General features: G+C 27.9%; 1 pseudogene; it reads left to right on the top strand.

Moving 5' to 3' along the window:
- Nucleotides 1–3,056: 3,056 nt before the first annotated feature.
- On the top strand, nt 3,057–4,165 carry LOC124846328 (NEP1-interacting protein 2 pseudogene; annotated as a pseudogene).
- Nucleotides 4,166–13,034: the final 8,869 nt, after the last annotated feature.

The raw sequence follows: 13,034 nt of genomic DNA, 5'->3' as shown, positions 1-13,034 counted from the left end.
TTATCGACAGATTTACCGAAGGCATCTGACTGTCGGTAAAAAAACAAAAAATTTTCGGCCCTAGTTTCGCATCCAGTGCCAATATATGTGGCAAACACTCATTTCTCCTTCTCATTTCTCTCCATTTTAGTGTAATACTTCTTCCTATCGCTGCTCTCTACCACCGCTGCTGCTGCTCTCCACCACCGCTGCTTTCCACCACCGCTGCTCTGTTGCAATCCACCACTGTCCACTTTTCAGCCTTTCCGACAAGCTCAACTTTTCCGGTGATCCATTGCAAAGTTGATTTTTGCGATTAGGAACATTTCTCTTACAAATCTGAGAATTACAGAGAAACTCTCCATGATTTCCTATGATTTTAACTATTGAAAATAAATTGGTTGTTTGATTCTTTGGAAATTAGTTTGTTACTGCCATGATGCTTTTTTGGTGGTGGAGTTCATAAAAACGAAAAAAAAAATGACACACAGGGAGGAAGAAAGAAGAAGAAGAAGAACCAGATCGCGGTAATTACCGACGGATTTACCGAAGGCCAGAAGCCTTTGGTAATTACCGACGGCTTTATCGAAGGTCAAAAGCCTTCGGTAATTACCGACGACTAAAATATTCGTTGGTAAAAGTTACGGTTTTACCGACGGTATTTTGACCGTCGTAAACGAAAATTACTGACGAATTTAATACATTACCGATGAATTAGGATCGTCGGTAATATCAATTATTCTTGTAGTGCGATAACAAATACCTTAACTTTTAGCAATGAGTAAAAAGATGATAGTTCATAAAGGACTTTTAAATTTTTACATTTTTTTATCCAAAATTTATTATTTAAAATTATTGTATACTTTTTTTTTTGTTACATCTGATGATATAAATCTACCAAAATTCAAACTGCACAACCCTTTTGAAAAAAAAATCATAACATTATTATACGATATACACAATGTTTTAAAAGTTTCAAAAAAAATGTTGGACTATGTTAATATACCTTCAATATAATACACCACTAAATTAAAACAATCAAGTTATAGGCACACACAAAACATCTAAAATTGAATTAAAATATGTCTAACATTAATGAAAGAGGAGAAATACAAGAGAAAATATCAATCCGTCACTGAGCTACCTAATCCCTAAAAATTGGAAAGTTTAGAATCTAATATATACTATTTCTTAGAAACACATCAAAGAGACTGTAGTCTGAAATACCATCCACATCACTATCCCATTTACACAAAAATGGAGTAAGAAATAATCTATAAATATATAATGAGGTTCCTCTATTGGTTATATAACTTCGTTTTCAAAGTTATTAAAGATATTTATATGGAAAATATGTTTCTAATGAAAAAAAAACTTATTAAAATATTAAGAACATTTTAGCTGAATTTTCATAATTTTAATTGTTTTATAGAAAATAAAATATTTGAAAGTACTTTTTATAATGGTGTGGCAAATTAGTATTTGAGAATCTATAAGTTGAATATTTTAATTCTTAAGATTTAAAAAGAACATTTATTACTATTTCTCTATTGAATAATTAAATATAGAACTAGGTTTATAAAACATAATTCTTGTTATTCAATTTTAAGTATCAGAGTACACAAATATTCTCATATCTTATTTTTTTTTCAAAGTCAATGCCTATATATGTAATTAAAATTTAGAGCCTGTGTAATGTAAAAAATATATCCATTTATTTTTTAAGTTTAAAATTAGGATTTATTAAAGTTTTGAATAAAATCAAATTTAAATTTCGAGTGAAAGTTTAGAAATAAAAAATATCATTAATTTTTTAATTTATAAGTATTAATAATTAAATTTATAATGTATTATTACATATTTACATTTAAATATTATTTTTTTAAAATTAACTTTATTTTAATTTAAGAAAAGTGACAGCAAGTGAGATTGACGAGTTAACCCATATAGGTTTTGATTAGTTAGATTTAATAGATTAGGAAGGGAAATGAAATATGTGAAATGGAGTAAAAGAGTTAAAAATAGCAATCTAGATCATAGAATTATCTGTTTCCTGTGAATCTGATCTGCTTTTAACATCATAGAATTATCTACATTAAAAATGTGTTGGATAGTTGATTTGATATTTAGTATGGTGTTTTGTTTCAGAAGTAGATATGAGTGGACCAACCCAATTTGATGTTGTGATTTGTAGCCTAGTGTTCAAGATAATGCTACTTTATCATGGAAGTGGCCACATGCATGCAAAAAGTGCTCTCAAAAGTAACTTCTCTGACGTAGATTGTTTACCATCTTTAAGTTCTGCAATTATTTTTTTAATCAACATTCTTTTCTATTTGATAGTAAATTTTTTAACATAGATCTTAATTTGAATTAGTTACATGGCAATCAAATTTTACATTAATATAACCATTATGAGTATTCTCTGAACTTAATTGGTAAGGAGAAGAGAAGTAGATTTACTATAAATAATTATTAAATGTGAACATTCGGTGCACTATATTTTGCATAATTGAGATTTATTGATATTTTGCTTTTGTTCCATTGCTATCCAAAACCTTATAACATCTTTGAATGAGAAAACAATATATATATATATATATATATATAAAGTGGAGGCAACACTCAAATTCATATGCACATCACAATCAAAATCACCAAAAACAAAAGTTGTCTAAACCCACATTAGAGCCCGTGAGAATTTGCCATAACAATGCATCATTGCGTCACTGTTATATATATATATATATATATATATATATATATAATTCATTGTTAACTTTATTTATATATATTATATATTCTTGTTTTATTGGCTTTTGTAAATTTTCATACCATTGTTATATTATATTGAATGAAGGTTTAATTGCTTAGTTTGTTCCCAATTTGGTTGAAGTGTGTCAAGCTCGTCTTCTCTTTTAAAAAAGTTGTTATTTCATCCACATGTGGTTTAAAAGTGTTAATGGTATCCACATGTGATTTAAAGTTGCTTTTAGTTTGTGTCAATAAAGTTCTCTCTGTTAAATACAAAATAATAGTGTGAAGTGACTGATGATTTGGCAGTTGAGAATTAAAACATGTCAAAAGAGTGGTAATATTGGTAATGACGTGTGAATGAAATGTAGAGTGACATGGAAATAGGTTATTGAATTGGGGAAATTAAAATGTTAATTGATTTAGGGGTTTTTATTTGTGAACGAAATAAAATTACGGGTTTTCTTATGATTGAAATCAAATTAGGGCATTTGAGATAATGTGTTTGTGAGTTGACGATGAGTGAAAAATTGCAATTGGAGCTTTCAAAAGCATATGCGCGTTTGGTGATTTGGAAGTGCTTTTCGCATTGTTCGTAGGGTATTTGGAAGTGCGAAGTGGTTCTATTCGAAGGTCCATTCGAAGTGTGAAGTGGGTTCTATTGTGCCAAATCCCTTTCTTTTGCGTTCGTCTTCGCTCGGGAATCTCGTCGAAAGGGTTAAGCAGCTTGGTACCCTCGCCGTCTCCGCCGTCATTGGGAACATCTTCTCTGCGATCTTTACCTTCTGCTTTGCATTAGGTTCGCTTCTTCTTTCTCTTTTGTTTATTTCCATTCTCCTTTTGTTACATTTTATAATCTAATCCAAACTCTTAATCTGCTTCTGTTTTCCTCCTTTCGTCATGGGTTTTGCCTTTTCTTGTTGTGTTTTTAATCTTTTTGGGTGGATTGTTGTCATTGTCTTCTGTTGTGTGTTGTTGGGGGCTTTCAATTGAGACAGAAATGCGTATTTTTTTTTATAAAAATTGAAACTTGAAACATGGGGTGGAGGTGCGCCATTTCTTGGTTGGATTGTTTTGCTTGTGTTGTTTTGTTTTGTTATTTTCATCTTCAAAGACATACAAATTTGTGTTGTGGTTAATGTTTTTCCAATCATATTGGCACCATGTGCTATGCTTAACGTACAACGAGTTTTGATGGATTGTTTTATCTACAGTGGGAACTTCGTTGGGGGCCTTGACTGGAGCTTTGATAGGACAAGAAACTGAGAGTGGCTTCATTCGAGGGGCTGCTGTTGGAGCCATATCAGGAACTGTATTTTCCATTGAAGTGTTTGAATTGTCTCTTGTTCTTTGGCAATTTGACGAATCTGGAATTGGCTGCATGTTATATTTGGAGAGTTTACTTAGCTTTCAGGGCCTTGTTGATGTATAGATTTTAAATACTTCCTAATTTTAATTTCATTCACACGTCATTACCAATATTTCCATTTTTTGACAAGTTTTAATTCTCAACTGCCAAATTATCAGTCACTTAACACTATTAGTCTGTATTTAACGGAGAGGACTTTATTGACATAGATTTTTCTATTATTGAATACAATTGACACTTTTAAATCACGTGTGAACGAAATAGTAACTTTTTTAAAAGAGAGGACTAGTTTGACACACTTCCAAACTTAGGATAAACCAAGCAATTAAACCTTGAATGAACTAGTATTGAATTTAAAGGCATGAGTTGTATTATTTAAAATTTTGAAAGTATGCAACTTAAGTATTATTTTTTGTCCATCTTCAATTTGGATTGTTTCTATGATTTGTTTTATATAAAAACAATAAAAGAAACTTATTGAATCTAGTTGAACAATTTTAGAAAATCAAAAAGCTTTTAATACTAGAAGATTTATATTTGATATATTTCATAAAATTCAATTGGTTGTACTTGTTATTGATTTTCATGTGCATATTTAATTGTGGTCCATTATTTTTGTTTTCTTTACTTTTAATTATAAATTCATTACGTTGTTCTTTCCTTTTTAAAAACTGCATATGAGTAAATAAAAGTGTATTTTTACTACTTTCTCCCCATATAATTTAAAATAAAAAAATATTATTAGTTTTTACATTTTTAATTAAAAATAAAAACAAAATGGTCCCTAAATGGTCCATAATGATCTCTTTGATTTTAGTTTAAAATGCGTGTAGTATTTTGAAAATTAGGTGATTTCAATTATTGTAAATTTTAAAATTTACTGTCATTCTAGTTAGATTAATCATTAATTTGAGTGTCAAAGTGATTGTTGAAAACTTTGAAGCTTGAAAAAAAACATTTTAATATGTACACGATAACTTAAACTATCTTGAAAAAAAAGTATGAATGAGTATTTTGTGAAAATTCTCAATCTTACATTCAAAACAGTTTATAATATTGTTTCGAATTTAATTAAATAAAAAGATACTCAATTTCGTATTAAAAACATATCTAATAATAAGATAATTTTATTGATTTAATAGCATTCTTTTATTTTATATAATAATAATTTAATGTTTTTTATTTTATTATATCTATGTTAAACTCCCTTTTTTTTCTTTTATTGCTAATAATTCGTTTATCAAAACACAGAATTTCAGAAAAAAAAAATATAATTCCAGTAGCAAAGAAGCTGTAAAATTATAAAAAAATAGTAAATTGTCTGGTTTAGAATATTTTTTTTATGATCTATTATCGTTAATAAAATTAAAAAGTGGTGGATAACAAGAAAAAAGTCTAATTTAATAGAAAGGACAATATTTAATCTCTTTGAAAAAAAATAAAAGGATAATTGAGTTAAAAAAAATAGAGGAAAGATATTAAATCATTACAATAAACATAAAGACCAAGAAGAGTAACATTAAACCTATTTTTTATATTAGTTATTCTATCTACTTTTGTTAAATATCTTAAGCAAACCAACTAGGAGGAATGTATTTTGATATCTTGACTTACATGTTCTTCCAATTGCAATAAATCGTATCCAACTTGTTTATATTTATGCTAATATCTTGAGTTTTTCAGATTCTTCTACTTTGGGTGTTAAGAATATCTTTCTTCCACTACAACCAAAATGTGACCAAGAAAAGAAAGAAGTAAATTAAAAGAAAAAAATGGAAAAGAAAATTAAAAAAAAAAATAAAGGCGAGACTAAAAGAAAATATATAATTTATCTTTTTTAGTAAAATCCGAAAGAGATGGAAGCAAAGTTTAGGGTGAGACAGAAAAGTACAGCTCTTTTGTATAATTTCTTGAAATAGTTGCCACAAAAATGTACAAACAGCCTAAAAAATCGTAGAATAATAAATCAACCCACATCATTTTGTCAAAAAGATGCCATACATCATGGCATTCTTCCTCAAAACACGCTTCGTGTCTTTTCAAATCGATTTTCCCTACTTAACTTTACACCATAAACATAATCATTTTCACCATAAATTTTTGTTTCATGTAACTCACATAACTTACTACCATTTCCATAAAATCAAGTTTCTAGTTACTTAGCATTAATCATCTACTCTTACTCACTTCTGCTTAATTTTCTCTGTTGTTGATTTCAAGTTTCTAACTTGTCAGTTCTGTCACTGTACTTAACAACTCTGACTTTGTCCTATTCACATATCAATGGTCCTGAATTCAAGATATTAAGAGGGATGCCTGCACAGGATAATCAAAGCTTCACTCAAATTAATCCAAAGTAAAATCCGTAATTAATTACTCATAAATAGCCTTCAACTTCTTCTGATTTCTTTTTACTTAATTAATATATTGGAGAGATTGATCGTCAAAGACTACTTCTAACACAAATTCTTAAAAACTATGATGTTTATAATTTCTTTTTTTCATATTTAGATTCTCACTATAATATATTAAGAAGATTGACGACGAATTATCTATATATAAGACACTTGGAGACAAGTTCCAACATAAAGTTTTAAAAATTAATGGTTATAGATTTTGTTTTTCTTATTACTTAATTCTTTATTAATATTTAATGTGATATTAAGTACATTTTCTTTATTTAGTAGGTTATAGTTTAAAGGGTATATAATATGAGGAATGTTTCCACCTAAATTATTGTGAAATTGAGGTTATTAGGAAATGTGGCAATGGTGATTATTACTAAAGACAGAAAACATGGTATCTACTTATGGTTCATATTTTGGTGATATTTTTGGTTAGAGGAAGTTTGAAAAGTGTGGATGGAAAGAAAATGTTCCATGTGAGGAATGGCAGGAAAGTGAGATTCTTGGTGTTGATAATTGGGTATGAAATAAGACTAAACATGCTTTAAGGATTTTGAAGAGAGACTGAAAGAATGAAGGGAATATTTATTTGATGAGCCTCATTAATTGTTGCCTTTGTGTCATCTCTTCTTACCACATGACTTTTCATTCTTTCATAAACAATAGAAACTTCTCCCACAAGAGGGCAAATGATTCCCTTGGGAGCCCTTAACAACTACATGTGTCTTAGGGTACAAGCTCATTCTAGGTAACACTATCCCTCCAACATAAGGGAATATATCGATTCTTCTCTTTCTTTAACCTGTCTCTGCAACTTCTTCACATTCATTTTTTATTTTACTTTTTATATATGTCTCAAGTGTAAAAACATATTATATTAATAATAACACAAAATTATAAATATGTTAAATATATATACATAAAAGATTAATATGTATATAATTATTATTAGTTGGACTAAACCAGTATTATTCATATGTAAAGAATTTTGTTACCAATATTAAGTGAAATATTTGTGTTCGTTTCTTTCTGGTTTGTCATATGGGCTGGTTAAGTCTAGATTAAGGAGATTTATTCTGAGAACCTTTTTCTTATAATATTATATTAATAAACATGAGGTGGTTAATGTTATATAAAGAACTGATAAAAATAGAAATGAACATAAACCTGGGACTTCAATTACTTCTTTTGAGGTTTCTGTTTTTGGTTGAAAGATGCATGAGGAATAGTACATTGGGTTGGGCTAGTCAAGTGGCCCAATTTCTTTTCTCAATGCTTTTGACTTTGATATTCGCTATTGCCATTGGCGTTTTAAGAGAATTTGCTTTTCTTTCTCTCACTCTATATTTTCTTCTCACACTCCCCCGTAGCACTATAACAATAATTAACATATATTATCATAATATATGTAAAATATAAATTTTAGATTACACAATCTAAACCAAAATTAAATTTACTTGAAATAAAATTATAGATTGTATAGGTTGTGTAATTTGAAAGAAGATTACAAATATCTTTTTATCTTTTTTTATCTTTTATACACGTTTTTTTACTGTTCAAAATATTAATTAAATAATATTTTTATAAAAAAATTAAATTCATAATAAAGAGAACATAATATTATAACTGATTTCATATTAAAAGCATACATACTTTTTTCATCAATATTCAAATATTAAAAAAATTATAATTATATCATAATATCATATTGATTAAATAAATGTCACATAATTATAAAAAAAATAAAATAAAAATTAGTATTTGAACTAAAAATAAGTTAGGAAAAAAGATAATAAAAAATAATATAAATTTTGTATATTAAGGTCTCATCTAAGAATGATAAAACAACAAGGGATGAGTTTCGCTATCTCGTATTCATTATTGGAAAGAAAAAAAATCGTCTTTATCTTTGTTAGTATAAAATTTTTGTCATATCCTTATCTCTGCCGAGTAATATAAATAAAAAAATTATGTCAAAGGTACTGATATTATCAAATATGTAATATAAAAAGGAGTGTATTTTCATTTCTTCAACATTAAATATTTTTTTTATGAGAATTGGTCAACATTTATTAAATTTAGAAACATTAAGTTGAAAAAATTTAAAAATATTTTAAAAAAAATATAAAAGGAAAAGAATATTCAAATTAAAAAATTAATGTTTTTTTACTTCAATTTTTTGAATTCTAATTAAATTTCTTTCTTCTATACTTAATAAGAATTATAATATATCACTTGATCAAAATCATACAAAGAACAAATATTAAACTAATAATAATTAAAATTTGACAGATTTTTCATCTTTTAAACTCCAACATGTGTTGGATGATGATAAAAATAAGGGTTAAATATGTTTTGATTCCTTAACTTTTAGTGAAAATTAGAATTAGTCCCTCTTCAAAATTTTGGACTAATTTAGTCCCTAAACTTTGGAAATGTGTGAATTTAGTCCTTTTAACCAAATTTTGTTAACTTTATTTGATGTTTCAAACACATTTCTTAGTTAACATTGAAGCAAAAATGTGTCAAATGGTATAAACAACTCAAATACTATCATGAAATGCACTTGAAACATCAAATAAACCTAACAAAATTTAGTTCAAAAGACTAAATTCACACATTTTTAAAGTTTGTGGACTAAATTAGGCAAAAATTTTGAAGAAGAACTAATTTCAAACTTCACTAAAAGTTAAGGATAAAAACATATTTAACCCTAAAAATAATTAATGACAATTACATTAAATTATTTTATTATAATAAATAAAATTTATTTATACAATTTATATTGATAAAATTAAACTTATAATAATGAGTTAGACGATAAAAATAATTATATAAAAATATCAAAACAGTATTCTACATGATAAAAATAAGTAACAAATAAAAATATTAAAAACAATGATCAAATGTGTGTCTTAGGAAAAAAAATTGTTAGACTATGAAGTGAAATCACACCAAACAAAACAAATATATAATTAGAGATATGATAACATGAAACACAAAAATTAAAAAAACTTTTCAAATATCAACCTAGTGGAACTGTTGAGAGATAACAAAAATTATTTTAGTGAAACAAAAGAATTCCTCAAATGAAACAAAAATTAATAACAAGAGAATAAAAATATAAGTTTTGTATAGTAATTAATAAATATAATGTTTATGTCATTGAACATTTAAATTGAGAACTTAAACATTCTCATGTGAAAAAAAAATATAATAACTAAAAGAATATAAATATTCAAATATGAGACAAAGTAATACAAATGAGATACATCATTTGAACATAATTGCTGTATAAGAAGAAAAAATATCTTGAGATCTAAATTAATTTCATGACAATTACTTAATAGATTATAAGTATTTAAATAATTTAAACAAAAATGGATATTATGATAGGTATAAAAACGAGGACGAGCAGCTAAGTACATCATTTTCATCTTCATACTTAGTTGAAAAAATTAAATATTACTCGTACTTATACTCATGTCTAATCAATGCAAAAAAATTTCATCAAAGCATAAACGTGTTGAAACAATATTCACAAAGATAAATTTATTTGTCACCCTAATATCATTTTCATACCCAATCTAAAAACTCAATATTATTTATATATATTTATATTCATGTTTATTCAATGCAACAATTCCTTATCAAAATCTTTTATAAATTTAGTCAATATCTACAAAAAGAGGTGTATTTATCATCCTAAGATGTTTAGTCCTCCTCTCATCTGAACATATTAAATACTTACAAGGGAAGATTAATTTTGCAATACCCTAGTGAATGAGTAACTTATAACAAAAGGAATTAGTTACCATCTTCATATGGTAAGTTGACTTTTTCTTGTGCTTTAAATAGATATTATTAATTGTTGCTAACAATCAATTTGATTAGGCTAGACCATGTCATCCTAGGTGAGTTCATTGATTAAGATTCATATTAAATACTGCTACCTTAAACTTTTAGTAGTAAGTTTTTTATTTAAATTTTGTTTTTAATTATCAACAATGTAATAGAATTGTAATTTATATAAAACGAAAATATTTTTATAATGTTTGAAATAAAAAAGTTAAGATTAAAAACAATATAGAAAAAATAAAATTGATATTTTATTACACGAGAAAATAAGTTGAAAAAAGAAATTATCATTTTATTATAAAGACAAAAGATTGATGGTTATGAGTGATATTTTAAGGCATTATTAAAAATTAAGAAATTTATTAAAAATTGTGAAAATTAATATTTTTTTAGGTGTGTGATACGCTGTCGTTGAAGCTATCAAATTAATACTACTTTTCAAGGCAACTTCAGTATTGTCAAGTCAGTAGTCAAGAAAGTAGATAGGGTTAAAATAACCCTGAGTCGTCTCCCAATGAATACATAATCGCTTTTCAATATTTGAATTTTATAAATGCAATGCAATGCTCAAGAATAAAAGTGATGTTTGGAGAATGTATTAAGAACAAATAAGAAACTTAAAAACAATTATGATGAAATAGGCTAATTCCACTGTTTTTTCAAGATAGATTCATCATCGGTTATTCACAGATAATTGTTCAATTGATTAATATTTAAGTTTCAAATTAATTAAATTGCATTCTTAATTAATTTGAGGTCGATCATGCATTTAACCAAAGTAAATTCTCAATCAAATGCAAAACTTTTCTAGATTATTCACAATGAATTCAACCAAAGTACATTCTCAATCAAATCCTATTGTGTTTAATCATGTCTATTCTCAAATCTCCTAACCAAATTAAAAGCTAATCAATCAAAGTACATTCTCAATTGATTATAGTTGAAATTATTACTACCAATCAAAGTACATTCTCAATTGATAGTAAAAACCTTTTAATCATATGAAAGTTCCTAAATTAAATCAAAGTAGATTCTCAATTAAACCTAGAATCTACTTTTAATAAGATAGAGATGAAAGACATAGAGAGAGAACAACTTAAATCAATAATCAAAATAAATAATTGCATTAACTTAACGTAACCTCAGAATCCATAATGGAATTACACCAGAATAGCCCTAGATGCTTAGCTCTCCATGAATGGAGTTGAAGTTTCCTTGGGTCTCTTTATATAGGAACTGATTGGGCTTGGACTCTGAATATTCAGTTGACAAAATCTTTTATCTTATATCTTCCAAATAACTAAAAGATTTAGATAATTATGACATTATTTGGAAGATATTTTTCTGTTGATATTCCCAAATTAAATTAATTCAACAACTGAATTTTATCTTTTAGCTTTTCTGACTTTCCAAAATTGCACAAATGCTCTGAAATTTTCTCTATCTACACTTTAGCCCCAACTGATTTTTCCAAAATTGCAACAGAACCCCTGTTTGACCAGACTTTGACCAGAGAAGGATGCACCAATGAAATCTTGCCACGTGTCAGAACTCTCCCCTCCCAATTAGGGTTTCAGATTGAGGGAATACTCCTGCTCCAGCGCCTAGTCTGCCTACGCCGCCTGCTTGAAGGAACTCCGCTTCTCGCACCAGAACTTTCGAATGGAGATGGCGGCGATTTCTATGATTCTGGGTTTGTTTGCAGGTCTGGTGAACGAAGGAGAAGATGACTTGCGCCATGACTTTCGAACAACGGCGCGATTTTTATTTTCTATGATTGGGTTTCTGCGTGTTTTCTCTGGCAGAATCAAGGGTGATGACGGTGATGCGAAGAAGATGATGGTGGCCGTGGAGGTTGTGCGGCAGCGGCGGTGGAAGAAGGCGATGATGTGGCAGAGGAAGGTGATGTGGCAGCATGTGGTTGACTAAATATGTTAGTGGAGGATTTGGACACGTGGCATGATCTGGTGAAGTTTGACTAGTTAGTGGTAAGAGGGGTATGGGTAGGAAAATTTAGGGGTGTAGGAGAAAAGGCTTAGTGTTTGGGCTTACTTGTTGGGTCTGTTTCAGAAATAGGAGTGTATGTAGGGAAATTTAGGAGGTGCAAGGGTAAATAAAGTATGTCTGTTTGGCCCATTTGTATATTATTTTCCAAACAAAATCTAATTTTGGGTCTTGAATTGCCATTTGGACCAATACAACTTATATTTCAGCTGCAAAAATAAATGTAAGAATATCCAAGAATAATTTATGCGCTAAAATTCACATTTTACGTCTCTTTTAATTCCCAAACCCAACAATTTCAATCATCACAAATTCACTTAAAATCAACTATTTAAGCACAATTATCCCATCAAAAATTTGAATTTTAGAGCATAAATGTGAGCATAAATATGCACTCATCACACCCCACACTTATCCTTTTGCATTCATAGGCAAAATTGATTAATTTCAAAACTTTGTTCTAGGTCATTTTATTCCATATTTGCATTTGGATCAAAAGAATGAGCAGCACTAGACATAGATCAATCATTTAGGCATTACTTTGTCATGGACATGCAAATGAAATCACTCTATTCTTCACACATGAGTTAACCTTTTTGAATTCTCAAGAAAATCAAATATGAAAGACAACACTTAAGTCAAAATGTATCTATTTCTCCTCAACT

This window comes from Vigna umbellata, chromosome 6 (genome assembly GCF_029865625.1).
Source record: "Vigna umbellata cultivar VRB3 chromosome 6, Vumbellata_1.0, whole genome shotgun sequence".
NCBI classification, from domain to species: domain Eukaryota; kingdom Viridiplantae; phylum Streptophyta; class Magnoliopsida; order Fabales; family Fabaceae; genus Vigna; species Vigna umbellata.
Note: the sequence above shows the minus strand (reverse complement) of the source record. Positions and strands in the feature narration are given on the sequence as shown.